Source organism: Phyllostomus discolor, chromosome 5 (assembly GCF_004126475.2).
Source record: "Phyllostomus discolor isolate MPI-MPIP mPhyDis1 chromosome 5, mPhyDis1.pri.v3, whole genome shotgun sequence".
NCBI classification, from domain to species: domain Eukaryota; kingdom Metazoa; phylum Chordata; class Mammalia; order Chiroptera; family Phyllostomidae; genus Phyllostomus; species Phyllostomus discolor.
Genome location: NC_040907.2, coordinates 84,867,636 through 84,889,227, shown reverse-complemented (window position 1 = coordinate 84,889,227; position 21,592 = coordinate 84,867,636). Strand labels below are relative to the sequence as shown.

Below are 21,592 nucleotides of genomic sequence, written 5' to 3'. Positions count from 1 at the left end.
GGAGATGGCAATGTGATATGCAGACCGTGTGACATGTGACAATACCTTTGATATAATATTTGCCAAACTTGCCTTTGGGACATCAAAGTTCCTAATTGCTACAAATATCAGACTTGCTCTCAGCACTCAGTTACTATTTGACTTTACTCATTTTTTTCCTAAAGTGCCCTGTTTTTGGTTTCAGAAAACATGGAATTAGACAAGAGAGGTAGTAAATAAAAGAACACATTATTTTGATTGGAATGGTCAAGAACTAATAACATTATGGAGAAGTAATCCAAGCATTTTTTGGGGGAGCAGGGAGCTAATGATAGGGGAACTTCATGTTTTGACTACGTTGGCCCTGGGGTTTACAGAGAGGAGGAAAGGATCCTAACAGACGTGAGAGAGACCCTAGTGTGCTGTGTTAGTTTGCTAGGGCTACCATAACAAAATACTACAAACATTAAACAATAGAAAATTTTTTTGTCACAGTTCTGGAGGCCAGAAATCTGATATCAAAGTGTCACCAGGGTTGATTTCTTCTGAGGCCTCTCTCCTTGGTTTATAGACATTGCCTTCTCCCTGTGTCTTCACATGGTCTTTCCTATGTCCTAATCTTTTCTAATAAGTACACCAGTTTTATTAGATTAGGGCCCCACCCTTATGAGTTCATTTAAACTTAATTAACTCTCTAAAGACCTCTCTAGTCCTGGGCTGCTTGGTATGTCAGGTGGCTGGAGTATCACGTCCCATACACCAAAAGGTTGTGAGTCCGATTCTCGGCCAGGGCACATACCTAGGATGGCTGTTGGATCCTGGGTCAGGTTGGGTAGGGGAGGCAACTGATGTTTCTCTGTCCCTCTCTCTAAAATCAATAACAACAATGAAAACTTCCTCAGGTGAGGATTAAAAAAAAAATTCAAGGCCCAATCTCCAAATGCATTTGACAATAGAGGTTAGCAATCTGTGACAGGTATGCTCCATGGAAATCACAGCCAGTTTATTTTAGAACTCTTCTGGGCTCTTTTATACAGTAAATTGATTTTCAAGTTTCAGATTACCAGGGAGGTTTTCCTTTTGCTGTATACATTGGTTGTGTCTACTTTGTCAGTCTCTCCTTCATTCTAAAATGTTTTCTACTCGGGGTATACACTGAAGTTGACATTATAAAGGTCAGTAACAAATGGCTTACATATTGCTAATTCCATGGTCACTTATTAGTCCTAATTGTACTTAATCTCTTATACAAGTGAGAATTCTTTCCATGAAGCATTTCTCTTGGCTTTTTGTACATGTTCATACTTTCATGATGTTCTTCCTATCCTACCATCGTGTCTAATTGTTTATCTCTTCCTGGCTTCTCATTTCCCTAGAATTTCTTAGCTTTTTTTTTATCTGAATTTATGATAGGAAATACATTATTCCCACTACATTCATAAGTATATGAATTACATATATTAACCAGTTTATATATACATCTATCTACCTGTCAGGTCTCTATGAAATAAAAATGCTATGGACTAGTAGTACTTGCCCTTAGCCCATGAAATGCATGCTATTTTCTATTATATTTTTATAATATACTGTGCTCTAATACAAATACATATTTCTATTTTCAGTTTATTTCCTTTTGTTCTCTATCTATATGATATATTATTCATAGAGATTTAAATATTAACCAGTGACTAAAATTGGTATCTTCACCTTTCAGTTCTGTCCTCCATCTTAGGCACATGCATCAGAAATTTTTTTCTTTTTGTCCTTTTATTTTATTTTTTAATATATTTTATTGATTATGCTATTACAGTTGTCCCATTACTCCCCCTTCATTCCCCTCCACCCTGCACACCCTCTCCCACCCATATTCCCCCCCTTAGTTCATGTCCATGTGTCATAAGTTCTTTAGCTTCTACATTTCCCATACTATTCTTGCCCTCCCCCTGTCTATTTTCTACCTACCATCTATGCTACTTATTACCTGTACCTTTTCCCCCTCTCTCCTCCTTCCACTCCCCTGTTGCTAACCCTCCATGTGTTCTCCATTTCTGTGGTTCTGCTCCTGTTATAGTTGATTGCTTAGTTTGCTTTTGTTTTTTGTTTTAGGTGTGGTTGTTAATAATTGTGAGTTTGCTGTCATTTTACTATACATGTTTTTTATTTTATTTTTCTAAGTCCCTTTAACATTTCATATAATAAGGGCTTGGTGATGATGAACTCCTTAAACTTGACCTTATCTAAGAAGCACTTTATCTGCCCTTCCACTCTAAATGAAAGCTTTGCTGGATAGAGCAATCTGGGATGTAGGTCCTTGCCTTTCATGACTTGGAATACTTCTTTCAAGCCCCTTCTTGCCTGTAAGGTCTCTTTTGAGAAATCACCTGACAGTCTGATTGAAATTCCTTTGTAGGTTACTGTCTCTCTTGCTGCTTCTAGGATTCTCTCCTTCATTTTTACCTTGGCTAATGTAATTATGATGTGCCTTGGTGTGCTCCTTCTTGGGTCCAACTTCTTTGGGACTCTCTGAGCTTCCTGGACTTCCTGGAAGTCTATTTCCTTTGCCATATTGGGGAAGTTCTCCTTTATTATTTGTTCAAATGAGTTTTCCACTTGTTGCTCTTCCTCTTCTCCTTCTGGTACCCCTATAATTCAGATATTGGAACGTTTAAAGATGTCCTGGAGGTTCCTAAGCCTCTCCTCATTATTTTGAATTCTTATTTTTTCATTCTTTTATGATTGTATGTTTTTTCTTCCTTCTGGTCCACTCCATTGATGTGAGACCCAGCTTTCATTCCATCACTATTGGTTCCTGTGCGTTTTTTTTCATTTCACTTATTTTAGCCTTCATTTTTTTCATCTAATTTGCAACCAAAATCAACCAATTCTGTGAGCATCCTGATGACCAGTGCTTTGAACTGTGCATCTGATAGGTTGACTATCTCTCGGTTGCTTTGAAGTACTAGTTGTAGGGCTTTCATTTGTTCTTCTGTTTGAGCCATCTTTTTTTTTTTTCCTTTGCTCTGCTCTCACCTGTTATATATGAGGGGCGGAGCCTTAGGTGTTCACCAGGGTGGGCACCCCAGTCTCTGGGTCGTGATGCTGTATGTCGGGGTGGGGTCCGAGAGGGAACAGTGGTGTTTGCTCTGCTCTCCGTGGACCTTAGTCCCTCCCTCTGCTTCCCCTGAACAAAGTGGGCCCCTCTGGTGCCAATTCCTGTGTGGGTGGGCTTGTGCACCTTGTGGGATTTTCCAGCAACCTCTCCTGTGAGGCTGGGCGTCTTTCCCTGCCCCCTCAATCCCCACAGGTGTTTTCAATCAGTGCCCTGAGGCTCTGTTTCCCAGCGCTGTGATCCTTGGTTAGGCACAGTGCCTTGCTTCACAATCTCCGCCTTGCTGGCTCTGCTGGTTGCCACCCCTCGGCCGGGGTCAGCCTGCTGTGGTCTTGCGTGCCCTGGATGGCTTACGCGCCTGTCCCAATACTCTGCTCTCTGTGCTTCGACCTGCGCTCAGCTGCCCGGCTCCGCCCCCCTACGGGTCTGGATGAATGGGTCTATTTTAACTCCTTGGTTGTCCGACTTCCATACAGTTCAGTTTTCTGTCAGTTCTGGTTGTTATTCTGTTTCTAAATTGTTGTTGTCCCTATCTTGGTTGTGTGAGGAGGTGCAGTGTGTCTACCTATGCCTCCATCTTGGCAGGAAGTCTGTAGAAATTTTTTTCTTAATATCTCTACTTGGAGATCTAATAAACATCTCATATTAATAAGATGGCCTCTGACTTACAGTGGTTCAGTTTAGGATTTTTTTGACTTTTTGCATGTACAGTGGTGTGAAAGCAATACATACTCAATAGAGACCGTACTTCAGATTTTGAATTTTGATCTTTTCCTGTGCTAGCAATATGCAGTTGTATACTCTTGTGAAGTTGGGCAACACAGTGAGCTGTAGCTCCCAGTAGCCACAAGATCATGAGGGTAAACAACTGATCACAAGGGTAAACCACTGATACTCCCTCCACAAGAGTACTGTGTTGGGTTTTTGGATATTGGGGCTTGGCATTTCATCCTGTCTACAAAATGTCCATCCGTGGGTTCTGCTGCTAGTGAGAAGAAAGCAATTACTCTTAAGCACATTTAAGATAGGCCAGGCTAAGCTATGCTGTTCAGTAGGTGAAGTTAATTAAATGCATTTGTGAGTTAGGAGATTGTCAATTTACAATGGGTTTTTTGGGAGGTGACCCCATTGTAAATCAAGGAGCATCTGTACATCTAAACTAGCCCTCTTGATTTCCAGCAGTTGACTCTCCCTTTCCATCTCAGATGTTACCAGTAGGGAAGACCTTGGGTGTCATCCTTGGTTTTGCCCTTTGCTTTTCTCCCCATCCATCTCCCCTTACAAATAGCCACTCCCTCTGGAAATCCAACTTTATCTCTCTCTTTTTAAAAGGTTTGTTTGTTTGTTTGTTTGTTTTTAGAGAGAGGGGGAGAGAGGGAGAGAAACATCAATGTGTGGTTGCTTCTGGTGTGCTCCCTACTGGGGACCTGGCTTGGAACCCAGACATGTGCCTTGACTGGGAATGAAACTGGTGACCCTTTGGTTTGCAAGCCCACACTCAATCCACTGAGCCACACCAGCCAGAGCCCAACTTTATCTCTTTAAAAAAATCTGAAATATATTTTCTTCTCCATGTCTAACATCTCCATTTTGGGCTTGCCTTAGTTTCCTAGCTAGTGTTTTTCCATTCCCTCTTTATAATCTACTTTTCACATACTAGACAGACATGTTTTATGCAAAAAATGTTTTTTCAAACGTTATTAACAAAAGAAAATTTCAAAGCCAATGGTACTAAAAGACTTTTTAAAAAGGAGTTCCCTCAATTTTTTATTTTATTATTTCCCTCAGTTATTGCTTTCATGCTCCTAAATGATTTGTTCATAGCTATTTCTTGACTCTTACAGTTTTACACATTATTTACTAACTATGGTAGAGGTCCCATTTCTCCCCTGCATGCCATTAATAATGATAATTTTGGGCTATTAATCGTCAAGATTTATATTTTGGCTGTGTAAATAGTCCCTGCTGGTCAATAGTGTAATAGGACTATACTTCTTTTCTTACATGGTTTTCCATTTTTTTGAGGTTAATAATGTTAATAATTGCCTTTTTAATTGACATTGTATTACTGGGGGTTTTTTTGTTTGTTTGTTTTATTTTTATTGTTGTTCAAATGCAGTTTTCTGTGTTTTACTCCCATCCCAGCTCCCGGCCCCAGTTCTCCCCACCTCCCTCCCATTTCCACCCGCCCTAGTTTTTGTCCATGTGTCCTTTATACTTGTTCCTGTAAACCCTTCCCCTTTTCCCCTAAAATTCCCTCCCGTCTCCCCTCTGGTCACTGTCAGCCTGTTCTCTATTTCAGTGTCTTTGGTTATATTTTGCTTGTTTGTTTGTTTGTTGATTAGGTTCCCGTTAAAGGTGAGATCATGTGGTATTTGTCTTTCAGCTCATGGCTTATTTCACATAAGGCATAATGCTCTCCAGTTCCATCCATGCTGTCTCAAAGGGTAGGAGCTCCTTCTTTCTTTCTTTCTGCTACATAGAATTCCATTGTATAAATGCACCATAGTTTTTTTGATCCATTCATTTACTGATGGGCACCTAGGTTGCTTCCAATACTTGGCTATTGTAAATTGTGCTGCTATGAACACTGGGGTGCATAGGTTCTTTTGGTTTGGTGTTTCAGGGTTCTTAAGATATAATCCTAGCGGTGGAATTGCTGGGTCAAAAGGCAGATCCATTTTTAGTTTTCTGAGAAAACTAAATTCCATACTGTTTTAGTTTTTCTGAGAAAACTAAATTCCATACTGTTTTCCATAGTGGTTGTACTAGTCTGCAATCCCACCAACAGTACACTAGGGTTCTCTTTTCTCCACAACCTCTCCAACACTTGTTGTTTGTTGCTTTGTTTATGATGGCCATTCTGACCAGTGTAAGGTGGTATCTCATTGTGGTTTTAGTTTGCATCTCTCTGATAGCTAGCGATACTGAGCATCTTTTCATGTGTCTCTGGATCCTCTGTATGTCCTCCTTGGAGAAGTGTCTGTTCAAGTCCTTTGCCCATTTTTTAATTGGGTTGCTTGTCTTCTGAGAGTGGAGTCATGTAAGTTCTTTACGTATTTTGGAGATTAAACCCTTGTCTGAGGCATCATTGGCAAATATGTTTTCCCATACAGTTAGTTCTCTTTTTATTTTGATACTGCTTTCTTCAGCTGTGCACAGCTTTTTATTTTGATGAGATCCCATTTGTTTATTCTTTCCTTTATGTCCCTTGCTCTAGGGGACATATCAGTAAAAATATTGCTGCGTGAAATATCTGAGATTTTCCTGTCTGTGCTCTCTTCTAGGACTTTAATGGTGTCACGGCATATATTTAAATCTTTTATCCACCTTGCATTTATTTTTGTGTATGGTATAAGTTGGTGCTCAAATTTTATTTTTTTGCACGTAGCTGTCCAGTTCTCACAACACTATTTGTTGAAGAGGCTATTTTTACTCCATTTTATGTTGTTGCCCCCTTTGTCAAATATTAGTTGACCGTAGAGACTTGGCATATGACTATTTTGTATGTACACATTATTTGTCTCCCTCTCCCATGTTCCAAATCCCACATACACACCTATCAGAAATATATGCCATGTGTTCAAAGAAATTGTTCTTTCCTCCCCACCTCCTCACTTTCCCAACTCAGTCCCAAAGCCTCCTTCCTTCTCAATAGCTTTTGTTCTCTGCCTACCCTTTACCCTCTCTGCTGGAAACTGTTTTCCAGATCTTATTTCACCATCTTTCTTGGTTTTCACACTTGTTTTGTTGGAGCATGTTTCTTAAGTAGCTTTCTAAGAAAAAATGCATGGAAAATAATTTCTTGAGCTAATGCCTGCCTAAAAATGTCTTTTTGTAATTATTGGCATTCTGAAACATTGTAATGATATGCCTTGGTATGGTTATTTATTTTTCTGAATCCTTTGGTTCAGGTTTTAGTCTGCATTTCTGGGAACATTTTCTGTTATATCTGATAATTTTTTGCTTCCATTTTCTTTATTCTTTCTGAAACTTGTGTTAGTTGGGTGTTGGACCTCTTGGGCTAATTCTTAAATTTTATCTTTTTAGCTTTTATTTTTTTTGTCTTACCTCCTTCTCCCTTTTTTGTGGGGGAGATGTTTGGGGTTTATCTTCTACCTCATAAGATTTTATTTTAGCTATTCAATTTTTAGTTTCAGATTTGTTTTCTGTAGCTATAGTAGCTATTCTTGCTTCATGTATGTAACATCTTATCACTATAAGTATAGTAGTTGTAATTGTTCTGTTGTTTTTAATAGTGTTTCTTTTTCCTGCATTGCCTTTGTTTCTTCCGTGTATTTTGTTTTTGTTGTTGTTGTTGTTGTTGTTTTTGCTTGTTTGCTTTGGTGGTAAATTTTTAGTGTCAGCTCTGTGCTCATTGCAGGGTGATTGGGGTTCCTCTGTAGAGGAATCCCCAGTTGTAAGTGTCTGGAGGTCTATTTCTCTGTGAGTATTCCATCTCTCCAGAGAGGAATACCCTCACTACCCTATTGGGTATTGTAAACTTGGGTACTTGCATGACAGTTCTGTAAACGGACTTAAGTCCCATCCTTTTTTTCTTCCCTTCCCTCACCTCTTCCCATCTCAAGTCTTGATGTTTTGTATGGTTCTTGATTGAATTTTGGCTCCAATTAGCATCCCCCTCTCCTGCCATCCAGATTTTTGTTTCTTTTGCTTTGCTAGATCAGTACCACCCTGAGCCAGCCTGTAGTATATGGGTTCTTAAGAGTACATTTATTAAAGCTGTGGACAGTGAAACAAGGAAGGGCTTAGGACAGATGGAACAGCAGGGGAGAGATTAGGCAGGACTGCTGTCAGCTCACTGGAAAGTCAAATGAAAGGGGGCCTTGGAGACAGGTTCAGGGAGTTAGCCTAAGCACAAACTGCTGCTGCCCATTGTTCCCCTGGTTGAAAGTCTCCTGGGGACCCTTAGAATTTAGGAGATGCGTACCTGTGGGGGAAGAAGAGGGAGAAGGGAAAGATAGCGTGTGCACTGGGTCCTTGGTCCTGAGGGTTGTACGGGATGAGGGTTTAAGAGAGGATCTCAGCAGAATGTTCATCAGCTTTATGCTGATGTGCCAAAATAAAATTTATTTCCTTAGCTTCCTCTGTCCTTAGGTGTGGTTGGCAAATGGTACTAATTGGGTTTCTGCTTTCTAATCTCCCTGAGCAGGGTGATTTAAACTATTTGTCCTCTGGTTGGGTGGAGAAATGTAAGCCACTTACTCTTTAGTGCCCTTGGTTATGGAAAATAGGATTTACTAGATTGCTGCAAACTGCTGGGCCTTTTAACTATGTCTCAGTTTCTCTATTCCACTTGCCTAGGAATTTTCTTAGCTCCTTACTATCCTGCCTCCACTCCTTGTGTAAAACCTATTCTCCAGTGGTTTCCCGTTTCTCTCTGAATACAGCCCAAGGATCTGGGTGATGTAGCTCCTCTACTACTCTCCCCCACAACTCTCAACATTCCACCAACAGGCAAGCCTTGTACTTTCCTCAGTCTTCCTTATTTCTCTCTCCAGGTTTTCACATCAACTAACCACCTAGGTAGTCCATCCAGTCACTCTATGTCATTTAACCTTAGTTTAGTACTCTCTAAAATAAGCTACTTCACATGTGTTTCCCTAGTGAGAGTATAAGCTCCATGAAAGCAGGGACCTTGTTTTGCTTGTTCACTGCTGTATCCCAGGATCCTAGGGTAATGCTTGGTGTATAATAGGCCTTCATGTATTTTCAGAACGAATGAAGAAAGATTCCTGTATTAATTGTTAAATTAAATTCCCATTACATGTAAGTTTTAAGTGTGGTACAAGCCTGCGTTGTCTTGTGATGGAGTTGCCTTGTGTAAGAGTTCAATAAAATACTAAATTAACTCTTACATTTAGGTGCTGTGGTTGTGGTCAAGGGTGTCCAAAAGTTAATAAGGCATCTGTTCCCTTGCAGACCTTTATACTCCATTAGGGAAGACACCCTTACCTGGTTAACTGTAGTAAAGTCTGGGCTCCTGAGTGTTAGTTTCACATACATGATTCTTCTCCCTTTTCCGATGTTTTTTTAAAGCTCAGAATCTTTTCCTAAAATAACTTTGTTTTTGGTTTATGCACACAACCTAAGGCATTATTTTACCTTCCTCATTCATTACTAATCTTTTGGCCATGTCATACACCCATTCATCTCCCAAATATTTTGAGCATGTCTTGTAAGTATAGTTCTAAGATATTCTACAAAATGACAAGTTCTGGAAGAGGATACAGCATAGTCACTACTTTCAACAATTAATTACAAGATTGTGAGAATAGGTTCACTAGTGTAGGTACACTGTACTTTTAAATGGAATTCATCAACTTGTGTGTGTGCTCGTTCCCTTTTATCACCTTCTTTTCAAACAGAAATAGGCTTTTTCTTTGTCCATGTCTCCAAGAGCAATCAGCAAGCACTGAGTTCATCTCCATGGGATAAAAAATATATATATTTGGTGTTATTGGTTCCTGGCATTAAGCTCCCCCAAACCCTTGAAATTTCCTGAGTAGTAGGAGCATCTTTTGTTATTCATAGCAGGTCCTTTCTGACCAGGCCAGAGTTTCTGCTAATGAGAGGTGTCTCAGGCTGGGGCTTCTAGATAGTTTCAGGATTGGGGTTGATCATTAAAAAAAAAACAAACAAAGCCCTGGCTGGTGTAGCTCAGTGGATTGAGTTCGGGTTGTGAACCAAAGTGTCACAGGTTCGATTCCCAGTCAGGGCACATGCCTGGGTTGCGGGCCACAGCCCCCAGCAACCACACATTGATGTTTCTCTCTCTCTCTCTCTTTCTCCCTCCCTTCCCTCTTTAAAAATAAATAAAAATTTTAAAAAATCTTTAAAAAAACAAACAAGATTAGAGAACCAGAAGTTTTAGCTCCACCGCCTGACCTCCAAGGAGGGTGGGGGCCTGGAGATTGGATTATAAGAACTTTTAAATGTTGAGTATTATGAGCATTTCAAATTTAGCGAATCTAAAACCACATTCTTGATCTTGCTTTTCTACTGGCTTTCACCATCTCAGTAAATGGCAGCTTTGTCATTCTCGTTGTCAGTGAGGCCTCTCTACCCTCTCTGAGATATCAGCTTCCCTCACAAATGCCCCCTTCTGCTTACTCTGCTTTATTTTTTTCTATAGTTCTTCATTATCATTGGGCAAATATGTTACAGTAAGAATGGTTTTTGGAAATGATAGATGCTTGATGAATATTTGAATGAATGAATAAATTTCCAGCTCTTGAAGAAGAATTGGCTAGGATGGGGTTTATAGATGGGAGCAGGAGGCATCCAGATTGTGGTACCATGTGCATCACCTGCAGAGTTTGTACCAGTAGGTGATTTTGCAAGTAATCAAATCTAGGAAATTTGATGATAGACTGTATATCTGCTTATCTATGTCATATTTAGGTACAGGTGAGTAAATGTGAATTAATTAATGTTTGAAAAATGAATTTTCAAAGATTAAATCTGGTTTTAGAAATTTGAGTATCCTTAGTTTAACATGGTTTTACTTAGAATAATATACATTTCAAAATAATGGTTGAATAAAATAAGATGTATTGATCACTGAAAAGTGTGAACAGTTTGATGAGTTTTAGCAAATGTATACAGTAGTGTGAGCATCACCACAGTCTGGATACAGAACATTTTCATCACTACAGAAAGTTCTCTCATGGCCCTTCGTAGTCAATTCTCAAGCCCCTGGCAAAAACTGAAGTTCTTTCCATGACCATTTTGCCTTTTCTAGAATTTATTATAAATAGAATCATATGATATACTTTTGTATTTGACTTCTTTCACTTAGCATAGTGCTTTTGAAGTCCATCTATGTTGTGTATATCAGTGATTCATTTTCTTTTTGCTGGGTAATATTCCATTGTATGGATAAAATGTTACCAGAAAGTGGACCTGGCCCTGAGCAGGTCTGTCTAGGGCCAGCCAGTGGTATGTGGGTTCTTGACCTGGTACAGGAAAGATTTTACTACATGAGCTAGGCGATTTTTAGAGGACCTTTATTAAAGCTGGGGACAGTGAAACAAGGAAGGGCTTAGGATATTGGAAGCAAGAGGAGAACCTAATTGGGGCTGCCTTGGCTCTCTGGTAATGTTATAGGAAAGAAATGATAAGCTTTGGTGGGGCTGGTTTGGCTCACTGGGGAGTCAGAAAAAGGGAGCCTTGGAGACAGGTTCAGAGGGTTCGCTTGGGACGAACTGCTGGGGTCCATTGTGCTGCCCTGGTTGCAAGCCTCTGGGGTGCCTTAGAGTTTAGGAGATGCATGTCTTTGGGGGAAGATGACGGGAAAGGAAAGATGCAGGCATACTCCAGGGAGGATGTGTCTTGGGACCCTAGTTTTGGGGGGTTTTAAAGCCTGGGAGTCTAGGGGAGGTCTTAAGGAAGGGCCTCAATAGAATATCAGCTTTATGCTGATGTCCCAAATGAGATTTTATTTCCTTAACTTCATTTGTCCTTGGGTGTGGTTGGCAGATGGCATTAATTGGATTTATATTGTCTCCCTGAGTAGGGTGTTCTGGTTGGTGAGGAGAGGTACAAACCATTTACTCATAAGTGCCCTTGGTTACAGTAGATAGGATTTTCTAGATGGCTGCAAACTTCTTGTTTAACTACGTCTCAGTTTCCCTATTCCAGTTGTCAAGGAATTTTCCTAGCTTCTTACTGTCCTGCTTCCGTACTAGAATTTGTTTATTCATTTACTTCTCAGTAGATATTAGGATTGTTTTAATTTCTCTTGAGTAACTTTATAAGAAACTGACAAACATTTTGCATTGCCAACAGCCATGTGGTAAACTGTTCAGATTTTTGCCCATTGAAAAGAATTGCATTGTCTTTGTATTATCAAATTGTAATTCTTTATGTATGTTGAAGACAATCTTATTAGATACACATTTGTAATACACATTTTTTCTTCACATATGCATCTTGTGCCTTTTTATTTTTAAATGTCTTTAGAAAAGTCAATTTTTCATGTTAATTAAATCCTATTTATCAAATTTTTCTTTTGTATTTAATGCTTTTTGAATCATATCTAAGAAATGATTTCTTACCCAAGGTCACAAGATTTTTCTTCTACAAATTTTTTTAGGAGTTTTGTATTTTAGGTTTTGCCTTTAGGTCTGTGATCTGCTTTGAGGTAATTTTTGTGTATGGTTTGAGTTAAAGATTTTTTTTTTTACACATAATGATATTCAACTGTTTTTTGTTGAAAATCAGTTGACTAAATGTATAGGAGTGTTTCGGCTATATTTTAGGTTCTTTGTATTTCCTTGTATGCTTCAGAATCAGCTTGTCAAAATGGACATTGACCCTGCAGGTTAAGTTGACGAGAACTGACTTATTAATGTTGGGGTCCATGACCATATTGTATCTTCATTTTTAAGGACTTTAATTTCTCTTCGCCACATTTTGCATATTTTGATATGTAATTTAGTTCTTGCACTAGTTTAGTCTAATTTAACTGTAAAGGGTTCATATTTTTGATGCGTTGTTAATGGTATTCTTTTAATATTTGCTGCTAATATATGGAAACAAATGATTTTTGTATATTGACAGTATATTTGGCAAAACTGCTAATTCATATCATCAGTCATGCATTCATTTATTTGCATATTGCCTTTATATCCTGCAAATTTGCCCAGTTTCACTGTTCTAGTAAGATTGGGGAAGAAAGGTAGAGAGGATTTCTTTTTTGTTTTGTTTTGTTTTGTAAATTCCACAGGATTTTTTACCCAGAGGCTCATGTGAACTGCAAATAAAGATTGTTTTACCTATTCTTTTCAATTTGTATGTCTTTTAGTTTTTGCCTCATTAATCCTCCAGGACAGTTTTGAAAGAAAGGGTTGTTAACTGATGGTCCTTAGCACAAATTCAATACCAGGAGTCCCCACTTTAAGGTACTGTGAAGAAAGAAACTTTATTCAGTGTAAACAGCTCCATTGTGATTCAGCATGGCTGTGAAGAATGCTACAGTTCAATTATGAAGCAGTATGGCTGTGGAACAACATGGCTGTGAGGTGGCCCTGGGGCGAGGTCCCTCTCTGGGTAGACAGCTCTGTTCTGGTCTGCTCCACCTGCTTTTGTCCAAACTGCTCCACTTTGCCCTGGTTGGGTGAGACATCAGGAAACACAATCTTCAGTCTTTGGTAGAAAGGGAAAGGGAGTGTGCTCTTGGAGCCAGAAGGGAGCTTATTTATGTAGACAACAAGTCCCTGTCCCTGGTACCTAATTTGTGTTTCCCCATGCAAATAAGGACTTCAAATCCTTATAGTTTGATTGGTCCAAAAGGCACTGTCCTAATTTGCAGAATGGAGTTGCTATTGTTACAGAATGGTCCCGGGGTGGTGGAGGGGAACAATATACTATTACTGAATGGACCCACCCTTGTGCTCTGGGGTTCCCCAACCCTGTACTAGGTTCGCCTTGTCTGCCGCCAGGGAAAGACATCTCTTAATGCCAGAGATTGGTGAAAAGGAAAGGGATTATTTATTTAAAGAGTTATACAAACTTAAGGGTAATAACTTAATGTCTTCATTGAGATCCTAAAGTCCTTTAGAATACCCACAAACACAGATGATGCGTGGGTCACCAGCCAGCAGTGATCACGGAACGCTGCGGATGGCTCGTCGAAACTCGAAAAAAACATACACAGAGACAACCAGGTCCTGTGGGGGAATAGGAGCAGCAGGGCCACTCCTCACATGGGGAGCGCACCACTTGGCCACCCTCCCTGGTGGGGAGAATGCGCCGTTCCCCCTCCGGAGAGGCTTTTTATTGGTTTCGTTCACATAAGAATTCAGGTAAAAGCTCATTATTCATTGCTAGGAAGTAAAGGATCAAACAATAGATAAAAAGGAAGTCTGAGGGCCTATTTTGAGTCAGGGTCAAAGAGCTGTAAAACTTTAAGGAGCAAATTAACTTCATCCTTGGACCCTTCTCATTCAACTGAGAGCATTCCAAACAAAGAAGGTTTCACAGGAATTTACATATTCTTTCTTAGGCCTGATCACCGGGGGAACCCGCCCTTTTTAGCACAGAGCTGCACCACCCTGTCATTGTTTCAGGCTTAGGTGGAGCAAGGGAACTAAGGCAACTAAGAGATTAGGAGATTTTCTCCCAGACGATGAGGACTCAGGCTACGTCAAAGCCGAGGAGCAAGGGTCCATCACCCCCTTTTGCTGTAGCCCCCAAAGTCCTTCTTTTGGGGGCCTCCCACGTGATCGTGCCAGTCTTAGGTCATTCCCCCCTTGGGGAATCTTACCCGTCATTGGCTAACCAACCAAGCTTTGGGGTTCAGTTATGAATGAAGCAGCAGAAGCTGCGCTCCTTCCTGCCAGGGAGATAAGCTTTTGTCTCCTTGCTGGTTTACAGTTCCAAGGGCGTTCCCTTAGCCTAGGTGGGGGTTACAGCTTCTGATACCAGGCAGGGCGGTTCCCAACACCCACAGTCCTTCCTTCCCCCTCTTCCCAGTCCGGGGTACTGTATCTCAGAAAAAGAAAAGTTTGTGGTTCTTCTCTGCCCAAGCTGCATGGTCCCAAAAAGATGCCGCATGGCTGCCACACATGGGTTTAAATCCTAGTGCCAATCTTCCTCTGCCACACCATTTCTGACTCCTCCCACAATTGGCCACAGCTGCCAGCATTCCTTTTATTCTCCAGCTTTACTGGGCTCCCATAGTAAGTCTGGGCAGGGGTGGCCCTGCAGTGTGAAGCCAGTCATCTCCAAGCTCTTCTCAATAGCCCTGCTCCATGTGTCCCATCCCCCAGCTCAGACCTGTGGGGGTGAGGACATCCTATATATACATTTTTTTCTAATATTGCTTGGACATTGAGTTCTGGACCCCATTACAAATCCCTATTTGCCATCTCCCTTTTGGCTGTACCCTGTTACTCTCTGTTTAGTGAAGATGCTAATGGTACGGGTATAGCTGTGCCACTCTGATTGGACAGGGAAAGCCTTAATTCTGTTGGCTGAAATACAGTTCCTGAAACTCCTTTATAGGGGCTGGCTCAGATGACAGGAACACAACATGGGGAGGTAGTTCAGTGCACCTGAAGTGTGGTTTGCACAACAGGCCCCTGTGTGGAAAGAGCTGCTAGGCAGTTTTTAAAATTTGAGACCATTAGTCATCAGGAGCCCTTCTTGGTAGGTACTAGTAGGTATCTTACTTCTCACAGACCATAGGGATAAAAGCAGACTTTCCTCCCTGATCTTTTGGAGAGAAACATGTAGTCTTTCACCATTAAGTAGAGTGTTAGCTGTAGGGTTTTTTTTCCTTTTCTTTTTTTAGATATTCTCTATCAAATTGAAGAAGAAAAGTTTCCTTCCATTACTGCTTTGCTGAGACTTCTTTAAATATCAGAAATGGATGTTGGTCTTTTTTAGATGCTTTTTTCTGTATCTGTTGAGATGATCACGTGATTTTCTTTCAATTAATTTTATTTATTTATTTAAGTTTATAACAACAGAAATATATTTCTTTATAGTCTAGAGGCCAGGAAGTCTAAGATCAAGGCACCAGCATAGTGCATTCTGGTGAGAGCCCTCTGCCTGGGTCCTCACAGTGGTGAATGGGGCCTTCTGGTTTTTCTTTGTTAAATATGATGAATTACCTTAATTTCAAATGTTAAAGCAACCCTACATTTCTTAGATAAAGACCTTTGTTCATGATTTATTATCATCTTTGTATATTGCAGAATTTGATTTACTAAATTTTAAAGGTTTTTCTATTTACATTCATGAGGAATACCTGTAGTTTTTGGTTTTGTTTTTTTAATGCCTTTGTCTGGTTTTGTTTTATGGATCATACAGACTTCATCAGATTTTATTTTTTGGAAGAGTTTGCATAGAATTGTTATACTACTTTTCTATTACTACATAACAAATTGTCACAAACTTAGCAGCCTGAAACAACATATAGTTATTAGTTGACAGTTTCTGTGGGTCAGGAGTGTGAGTATGGCTCACCTGGGTCCTACCTTCCCTACCTCCACCTCATAAATCTGCAGTCAGGGTGTTGGCCTGGCCCATGTGGTTGCTGGCAGCATTCAGTTTCTTGTGACTGTAGAACTCTTGGTGACTTGTGCCTTAAGCCAGCAGGCAGGAGAATCTCTCTGACACCAGGAAAGGGCTTACACTCTTTTAAAGACTTTCACTTAATTAATTGAGTAGGCTCACCTAGGATAATTTCCTTTTTGAGTAACTCAGAATCAACTGATTGAGACTTTTTACAAAATAACTTTACCTTTACCATATAACATAACCTAATAAAGGGAATACTCTTTTTACCTCTATTGGTTGGAAGCAGGTCACAGGTTCTGCTCATACTCAAGGGTACAGGTCACACAAGGTTTATACAAAGCCTTGACTCATTGAGGTTACGGAGATGTCTGCCACAGTTTGTATACTTTCTTAAATGTTTGGTAGAATTAATCTGGGCCAGGACTTCTTTTCTGGGGAAGGTTTTTTATTTGTTTTTCCACATCCAAGCATATGATATGTCCATTGATTTTATTTTTATCCTCTCCTGAGGACATTTTTTTATTGCTTTTAGAGCAAGAGGAAGGGAGAGAGAGAGAGAAACATCAATGTGAGAGAGAAATATCCATTGGTTGCCTCTTGTATGCACCCCAACCAAACCTACAACCTAGGTATGTGCTCTGACCAGAAATTGAACCTGCGACCTTTGGTGTACAGGACAATGTGCCAACATCCACCAGGGCACATGTTTATTAATTTGAGAGAGAGAGAGAGGTATGGATAATAAGCCTGAGGCAGCCTTGAGCAAGTAATACAAGAATAAACTTTGTTTCATGTGTTCGCAACTATAAACCTACTTTTGCCCTACCCTGTATATATGTAGTGTATAATTTTTCCATTCAGACTTCCTGGAATTTTTAGTATCATCCCTTGTTCAGACTTAGCACTCTTTGGTAGATAGCCTATTACAGAAGCATTAGAGATTTTACTGATTCTACATACTGTGATATGGAAATCCCCCTCCCCCACATCCTCCTCCCATCTCTCTCTCCCCAAATTATAGCTATGTAAGAACTTAGTCATTTTACTTGGAGGATAGCTTGTTGAACTTTTCTCAATTAGTCAACATAGCAGTTCTTACCAATACTACAATTTATCTCTTAACATTGCATTCCCCTCCCCCCATCATTACAGTAGCCATTGTAAAAACCAAGCACAGTGGGTATTTGTTCTTTTTGGCTGCCCAGTAGATGAGCTCCATGTCTGTATTAGGGGCATTCTTTATCTCATGATTTTTTGTGAGAAACAGTGTCACTAAACACACAAACCACTTCCACCCTCAACTTTACACACCTTACACCCAGGGAAAATAAGGAAAGATAAGCATACTTTTCAAGTTTCTTATCTCCATATTTAGGGGTAAAAATACACCTCTTAAGGTGTGGCGTCAAATGGTTTAGCTGGTGGTGGAGGGCACTGGTGAGTGTGGAGATAGTGGTGTTAACTTGCTGCTCCACACTCTGGAGTTTTTCCAGTTGGCCATCATGTTCTGAATTTTGACTTTTCTATTAATTCCTTACATTGTCTGATTGCTGCAGTGATTAATTTTTTTCTTTTGTTTTATTAAAATTGGGAGAGAGTTTGTGATCTAGCTGAATGCTCTTATTTCTCCTAAAACTTACTGCTGCGATTGTTCCCAGTTCCTTGTTTTATAGATTTCTACTGTAGGAGACTTTGCTTTGTCTTAATCATCCCCAAAACTATATTGTTTTATGGTGGGAACTCCAGTGGTAACAGCCCTTCACCATGGTTTCTTTCCAGTCAAAAGGCCTTCATTAACCTCCCTTACTTTTCTTTGTGGTCATTTTGTGCCTTGTAGCCACTTTTGGAATCTTTGATCTTTATGAGGTTCTCATCTTTGAGCTTGACTATAATTTCCCTCATGGCAAATTCACTTTCATAATTTCTATTTAGCACAGTACCTTGGGCAAATGAATTATTTTAACATTTAGATTGGGTTCTCAAAATTAACCTAAGAGTTAAGGGTTTCCCGTAGTACATGTTGAAATCAATTGGCTTTATTAATTTAAGCCACTTAATGGCATTGGGCTGTTTAAAGCATATAAATGGACAGAGTATTTATGATTTACTTAGTCGTTTCTGACTTGTTTTTCTGCTGATTTACCTGATTATCAAAACCACATGTGTCTAGCCCTAACCAGTGTGGCTCAGTGGGTTTGGTGTTGTCCTAAAAAGTGAAAGGTCACCAGTTTGGTTCCTGGTCAGGGCACATGCCCAAATTGGTAACCAGGTCCCCAACTGGGGGCATGTGAGAGGCAACCTAATCTGTTTCTCTCCCCCTGTTTCTTCCTTCCTTCCCCTCTCTCTAAAAACAAATAAATAAAATCTTTTAAAAAATATGTGTCCATTATGGAAAATTTTCTTAAATATAAAGAAGTATTAAAAATATAGTGTAGGTCTCCACAGTGATCTACAGATTCAGTGCAATGCCTTTCAAAATTTTTGCTGCATTTTTTTTGTTGAAACTGACAACATAATTCTAAAAGTCACATGGAAATGCAACGGACTTGGGGTAGCCAAAAACAGCATTGAAACAACAAAGTTGATGGACTTATCCTCAATTTTAAAAGTTAATACAAAACTACTGTAATTAAGATGATGTAGTACTGACAATAAGGGTAGACATACAGATGGAATAGAATTGATTTTAAAAACGGGCAAAGTAATTAAAGACATTTCTCCAAAGAAGACAAACAAATGGCCAATAAACACCTGAAAGGATGTTCAAATCTTTAGTCATTAGGGAAATGCAAATAAAAGCCACAGTGGTAAACAATTTACACCCACTCAGGTGACTATAACAAAAAAGATAGACAATAAAAAGTCTTGGGGAGGACATAGAGAAATTGGAGCTTTTTTTCTTACTTTTTTTTTTTCTGGTAGGAATGTAAAATGGTACAGCTACCTTGAAAAACAGCAGTTTCACAACTGGTTAAGCATAAAGTTACCATATGACCTGGCAGTTCTCCTCATAGATAGATACTGAAAAGAAATTAAAACATGTCCATATAAGAACTTGTACACAAATGGTCATTGCAGCCAAAAAAGATGGAAATGTTGTTTTTTATAATAGCCAACAAGTGGAGACTAGCCAGATGTTCATTAATTGGTGAATGTTTAAACAAAATGTGATTTTTTTCATATGATGGAGTATTATTCTGTAATAAAAAGGAATGAAACAATACATGCAACAACATGGATGAAGAACCTTGAAGATACATACTAAGAGAAAGAAGCCAGACACAAAATACTATATATTGTGATTTCATTTACAGGCATATATCAGAGATATCGCAGGTTAGATTTCAGACCACTGCATTAAAGTAAATATCGCATTAAAGCAAGTGACACAAATTTTTTGGTTTTCCAGTACATATAAAGTTATATTTACAGTATACTGTAGTCTATTATGTGTATTATAGCATTATGTCTAATAAAACAATGCATATACCTTAACTGAAAAATACTTCATTGCTAAGAAATGCTGACCATCATCTGAGGCTGCTGAGTGACAGGGTAGAGGTTACTGAAGGTTGGGGTGGCTATGGCAATATTGTTTTTTTTTAAATCCTCACCCGAGGATATGTTTTAGAGAGAGAGAGACACACACACACACTGATTGAGAAAACATCAATCTGCTCCCTGACAAGGGATTGAACCTGCACCCTAGGTATGTGCCCTGACTGGGAATCTACCTGCAACCTTGCAGTGCATGGAATGACATTCCAACCAACTGAGCCATGTGGCCACAACTGTGGCAATTTCTTAAGATTACAATAAAATTTGCCACATCAACTGACTCCTCTTATCAATTTCTTTATAGCATCTGATGCTGTTGGATGGCTTTATACCCACAGCAGAACTTTTTTCAAAATGGAAGTTCTCAAACTTGCTGCTGCTTTATCAACTAAGTTCATGTGATATTCTAAATTCTTTGTTGTCTTTTCAACAATCATCACAGCATCTTCACCAGGAACAGATTTCACCTGAAGAAACCACTTTCTTTGCTTATTCCTAAAACAATTCTTCATCCATTAAAGTTTTACCCTGAGATTGCAACAATTCAGTCACATCTGCAAGTTCTGCTTCTAATTCTAGTTCTCTTACTATTTCTACCACATCTGCAGTTACTTCCTCCACTGAAGTTTTGAACCCCTCAAAGTTATCCATGAGGGTTGAAATCAGCTTCTTCCAAACTCCTGTTAATGTTGATATTTTGTCCTCTTCCCATGAATCACAAATGTTCTTTATGGCATCTAGAATACTGACTCCTTTCCAGAAGGTTTTCCATTTACTTGGCCCAGATCCATCAGAGAATCTCCATCCATGGCAGCTATAGTCTTACAAAATCTATTTCTTAATAACAAGATTTGAAAGTCACAATTACTCCTGGATCCACTGGCTGCAGAATGGATGTTAATGTTAGCAGGCAAAACATTAATCTTGCATATCTCCTTCAGAGCTCTTGGATGACCAGTGCATTGTCAGTGAGCAGTAATGTTTTAAAAGGAATCTTTTTTCAAGCCATCTCAACAGTGGGCTTGAAATATTTAGTAAACCATGTTAACAGATGTGCTATCATTCAGATTTTGTTGTCCATTTATAGAACACAGGCAGAGTAAGATTTAGCATATTGTTAAAAGCTATAGAATTTTTAGAATGCTAAATGCGCATTGGCTTCAACTTAAAGTCACCAGTTGCATTAGCCCATAACAAGAGAATCAGCCTGTCCTTTGAAGCCAGGCATTGACTTCTTTCTAGCTCTGAAAGTCCCAGATGGCATCATCTTCCAATGTGAGGCTGTTTGTCTGCATTGGAAATCTGTTGTTTAGTGTAGTCACGGTCATTAGTTAGCTTAGGTAGATCTGGATAACTTGCTACAGCTTCTATATCAGCACTTGCTGCTTCATGTTTTATGTTGTGGAGATAGCTTCTTTTCTTAAACCTCATGAACCAGCCTCTGCTAGCTTCTGCTTTTCTTCTGCAGCTTACTTCTCTTAGCCTTCATAGAACTGAGGTGAGGGCTTTGCTCTGGATTTAGGCTTCAACCTAAGAGAATGTTGTGTCTGGTTCGATCTGCCATCCACACCACTAAAACATTCTCTATATCAGCAATAAGGCTGTTACGGTTTCTTATTTGTGTGTTCAGTGGAGTTGCACTTTTACTTTCCTTCAAGAACTCTTTCTTTGCATTTACAGCTTGGCTAGCTGGCACAATAGGCATAGCTTTTGGCCTGTGTTGGCTTTTGACAAGTCTTCCTTATTAAGCTTAATCACTTTTAGCTTCTGATATAAAGTGAGTGGTGTGGCACTGGCTGGGTTAGCTGAGTTGGTTATAGAATGTTGTCTTGATACACCCAGGTTGTGGGTTTGATCCCCAGTCAGGGCACATACAAGAATCAACCAATGACTGCA

At 39.5% G+C, this 21,592-nt stretch overlaps 1 protein-coding gene across 1 annotated transcript in view; it reads left to right on the top strand.

Annotated features, from left to right (window-relative positions):
- SMIM13 (small integral membrane protein 13) overlaps positions 1-21,592 on the top strand; it is a 28,557-nt gene that overhangs the window by 1,356 nt on the left and 5,609 nt on the right. The gene's annotated exons all lie outside the window — the stretch shown is intronic.